The 5,000-nt window shown below is 33.3% G+C and overlaps 1 protein-coding gene across 4 annotated transcripts in view; it reads left to right on the top strand.

The window, feature by feature from the left end:
• Positions 1-5,000, top strand: part of EHBP1 (EH domain binding protein 1) — a 309,286-nt gene that overhangs the window by 262,804 nt on the left and 41,482 nt on the right. The window lies entirely within an intron of this gene.

The following is a 5,000-nucleotide window of genomic DNA, read 5'->3' as shown; positions in this document are numbered from 1 at the left end:
ATAATTCATACCAAATTGAAAAAATGTCAAAAAATAAGAATGAAAAATCTATTTCTCTAATTAATTGCTTTAATTATGACAGCATCAGACTAGAGTATGATAATTTAGAATGGGAAAGCTTTCTTGAACTTTTTCTTCTCTTTTTTTCCAAAAATATATTTACAGTGAAAGAACTCTTCCAGAAGTAAACATTTTTGTGAGGCATTTAAAAATACATATATTACTGAAATCACAACATACTACTGGAAGGGGTCTTAGGTTTTATCTGGCCCATTGGATTTTGAATATGTTCTTTGGAGCCCCAGAGCTTCTTCAGAGGCATCTCAGGAACTGCCAGGACAATAAGGGAGCAGAAAGCAGGCAGGCATCTGAATTCCTTCTCTTACTTCAAAGAGAGTGACTCTGAGTTTATTTATTTGAAATAGTGGACTTCTTGGAACAATTAGTTTAAAAAAAAGATTCTACGGCTTAAATTTTTAAAAAACTTTTTTCTAGAAAATCTATTACCTAATCTTGTCATTGTACAAGTAAAGAGACTAAGGTACAACAAATGCTCAAGGTTATACAGAAAACCAACTGGAAAACCTTGGAGTAGAATTCAGGTTAGAACCCTTCTCACTTTATCAGATTTATATAGATCATGTTTATTATTCCCTTAACAAGGTACATGCATGCCCAGTCTTGTCCATGTACATATACATTGTATAGATTCAACATGGATCCATAAACCAATATATTGCTTTACATTTGCACTTTTTCCTTTGATTTATGAATGGTTGTTGAAATATTAGCTATGTTAGCTATATAAAAATATAAATACCAAGTTGGGGGTGATGGCACATGCCTGTAATCCCAGAAGCTCAGTAGGCTGAGGCGGGATGATCCCAAGTTCAAAGCCAGCCTCAGTAACTTAGTGAGACCCTGTCTCAAAATAAAAAACAAAAAAGGGCTGGGACTGTAGCTCAGTGGCAGAGCACTTGCCTAGCATGTGTGAGGCACTCAGTTCAATCCTTAGCATCACGTAAAAATAAACAAAACACAGACATGCTGTTCATCTACAATTACAAAAATTTAAAAATAAAAATAAATAAATAAATAAAGGGCTGGGGCTGTGGTTCAGTGGTTAAGTGCCCCTGGGTTCAATTGCTGGTACCAAAAACAAAAAAAAAGAAAGAAAAAGAAAAGAAAAGAGAAAGTAAATACTATATAATATAATTTCTGTAATACATTTTTTTAAAAATATTTTTTAAATTGTTGATGGGCCTTTATTTTCTCTTTCATCTTTCTTTCTTTCATCTTTCTTTCTTTTCTTTCTTTCTTTCTTTCTTTCTTTCTCTCTGTCTCTCTCTCTCTTTCTTTCTTTCTTTCTTTCTTTCTTTCTTTTTCTTTCTTTCTATTTATTTATGGTACTGAGAATCGAACCCAGTGCCTCACACATGCTAGGTGAGTGCTCTAACACAGCTCTACCACTGAACTGCAACCCCAGCCCATGTAATACCTTCTTAAATTATTTTCCTTTAAAAATTTTAAGGGGACAAATTTCTTTTTGGTTTTAGTTTGTTTTGATTTTGTAACAAAAGGAAGTAGACTGCCTTCCTTGATTATATTAAATAAATTAGATATTATTATTCAAGAAACCTTGTGCCACTAGTAAAAAAGTTAGAAATGCAGTTTCCTTTTCTTCTTTCACATATGGAGCTTGATTTGTTGAGGGTTTCAACCAAAATAGACTCAAATTTTCCACCCAACCCACACATCACTAGTGAAGATTTCAGTTGGCCCATTTTAACCTTAGATAGTCTATAATCTAAAAGACAATCATAAACTATAGATTAACCATAGAACCCCTTGGTTACCATTATATTCCTTAGTCCACAGGACAGAATCATTTAAGAAGACCTCATTAGTAAAGGCAGAGTCAGGTTCTTAGATTTTTTTAGTTCTTTACTCAGGGTTCTTTCTCTACCATATCTTCTGTATTTTTTCTGCTATTTAAGTTTTGATATATTATAGGTAACTGACTTTATTCAGTTTTTTTTACTGAATTTAAAGTCAAATAATATAAAATTATATTAGTTGAAAGCATACAATTCTACAGTGTTTAACATATTTACAGTGTTGTGTGATCACCACCACTATACATTTCCAGAAGTTTTTCATCACCACAGACTCTGTACTCATTAATCAGTAATTCTCCATTTCTTCCTACCCTAAGTCTCGGAGAAACTCCAAGACATATGTTTTCATTTGATGGTTATCAAACCGTGTGTGTATGTGTGTGTGTGTGTGTGTGTGTGTAAAATGCTTCATATACATCATTCTGTTATTTGGAAGAGATTCTCTTAACACCAGGATTATTAATCTACTTTCTATCTCTGAATTTACTTTACTTTAGATGTTTCATATAAATGGAATTAAATAATATTTGTCCTTTTATGTTTGACTACTTTCACTTAACCTAATGTCTTCAAGTTTCATCCATGCTGTATCATGTACTGTTTATCATTCCTTTTAATGGTTGAATAATATTCTAAGATATATGTGTGTATGTGTGTCACATTTTGATATTTATTCATCGGTTGATGTACAGTGGATTGTTTCCACTTTGGGGCCCCTGTGAACATTTGTGTGTAAATATCTGTTTGAATCTGTTTTCAATTCTATTGGATAAATACCTAGGATGGAAATTTTTGGATCATAGGGTAATTCTCTTCTCAATTTTAAATGAGTTCTGAGGTTTATTTATAATTTGTAATATTTTCCAAAATAGACTGTTATAAGTGTCCACAGGTCAGACTAACACACATACATACAAAAAAAACTATTAATTCAAAATATAGCTAATACTAATAGTTATCCTAGACTCAAGTCCTAAGTTCCTAGAACTTGAACAACATTGGGTGTAAAGAACCATCTGTTTGACATTGAAGAATCTGTATCCTGAGGTAACAGGAAAGGAGACAGCCTGGATGGTGGCCCAGACTGCTAGGCATTTCTCCTGACAAGAAGTGGTAGTAAGAAATTAGGACCCTCATTGGATCATGCAACAAGATGAGGAGGTGTCAGGTATGAGAATGGCAATAGCTAGAGAAGGACACCAGTGACAGAGAGAGAGCAGGGAAGGATTTTTATGTCTGGCTCCTTCTGAATTTGCTGAGTTAAACCTAAATCACTGATAGTCTGAAAACTCAATAGCAGTACTCTACATGTATGTGTATGTATATATTTTTTTCTCATACACTATGCTTCAAGGCATATTATTTTTCTGCCATCCCATCTTGGGCCCTGTAAAATCTTTATGCAAATATTAGAAGATTGTTTTCCATCAACTCTTAATGGTTTCTTTCTGTGTGTGTGTACATGTGTGTAATTGTTAAGGAGGAATTTTTTTAAGTTTCTAGTTCCTAAAGTTTGTAATGATTACTGCTTAGGGAACAGTAAAACTTATTACTATAAATCTATACTATATGTGTTCCAGGCTGACACTTTGTATATAACTATAATGCTAATGGATCTGTGCCAGCAATGTTGTAACCCTCAAAAAATGCAGTTTACAGTGGAAACATTGACGGGCTCTTTTACTGTAGTACTACAAGTTACTATGATGAATAGTGTTTCTTTTCCATTCCCAGTCTGTTTTCATTTGATAGTTATCAAACTCTCTTACTATATGGCTGGAAGTGGTAGAGCACTTGTCTAACTGTACAAGGCCATGTCAATCCTTAGTACCACCAAAAACAAACAACAAAAAAAACCAACTTTCTTACTGTAGAATTGTAGTGTTTTAATCTAGTGATTTTGTCACAATACTTCATTTACATTTTGAGTATAAAAATTAAATATGGGAGGTTATAATAAAATTGTATCTTATAATTTTATAACCTTTGAACACACAATAGCCTGATAGCCTCCTTAAGTCCTAGGCCAAAAATATTGATTCCATAGCTTTTTGTATTTGCTCCAAAAACTCAGCTGGACATTTAAAAACATTAAATATACTTTGGGGTAGATGGATAAAAGAAATCTTTCTACATGTTTTTTCAGAATTTCTCTTTACCTCTTTCTTTGAGGAACCACATATAATATTATTAAAGCTGCTTTAAAGAAGGGAATTGGGCATATACACTAAAGTGAAATTTATATGAATTTTACTAGAAACTTTTCCCTTCAACGCTCCAGAATTATCCTTTATCTTTACCTAAAGATGACATTGATGGACAATATTGATTGCATGTTAAACCTTCGTGTGTGTGTGTGTGTGTGTGTGTGTGTGTGTGTGTGTGTTCCAAGTTGACATTTTGTATATAAGTATAGTGCTAATGGATCTATGCCCGCAATGTTGTAACCCTCAAAAAATGAGTTTACAATGGAAACATTAATAGGCTGTTTTACCGTAGTGCTACAAGTCATGTTACTATGATGAATGGTATTTCTTTTCCATTTCCAATATGTTTTCATTTGATGGTTATCAAACCATGTGTGTGTGTGTGTGTGTGTGTGTGTGTGTGTGTGTGTGTGTGTGTGTGTAAAATGCTTCATATACATCATTCTGTTATTTGGAAGAGATTCTCTTAACACCAGGATTATTAAGAATCACATTTTTCAGATAAGGAAAGAGGCTCAGAGAAGGAAGTAACTTCCCCATTCATACAAGTGGTAGAGCAGGAGTCAAACAAATGCAGTCTGATAGATCAGGAACACAACTCCCATATACCAACTGACATGCTCTCTGCTTCGTTTCTCATCTTCTTAGAGATTACTTTCTGATTTTTCTGGGGCTTTACTAATAATTTTCTGGAACTTCTCATCACCATTTCATGATTTATAATTAGTAATCCACAAGAATCAGATCACTATTCATTTAACTTATGGAAAAAGACATTTAACCAACTCATTTGACTCATAAGAGATCCAGCAGGCTCATATTCCTCTTAAATATTCTTTCTTTACCCACGTCATTACAATGTAGTATTCATGAAGATCGGGCTGTAAAACATATT

The sequence above is a fragment of the Sciurus vulgaris genome (assembly GCF_902686455.1).
Source record: "Sciurus vulgaris genome assembly, chromosome: 14".
In the NCBI taxonomy this organism is placed as follows: domain Eukaryota; kingdom Metazoa; phylum Chordata; class Mammalia; order Rodentia; family Sciuridae; genus Sciurus; species Sciurus vulgaris.
The sequence above is the reverse complement of the archived record's forward strand: the minus strand, read 5'-3'. Positions and strand labels throughout refer to the sequence as shown.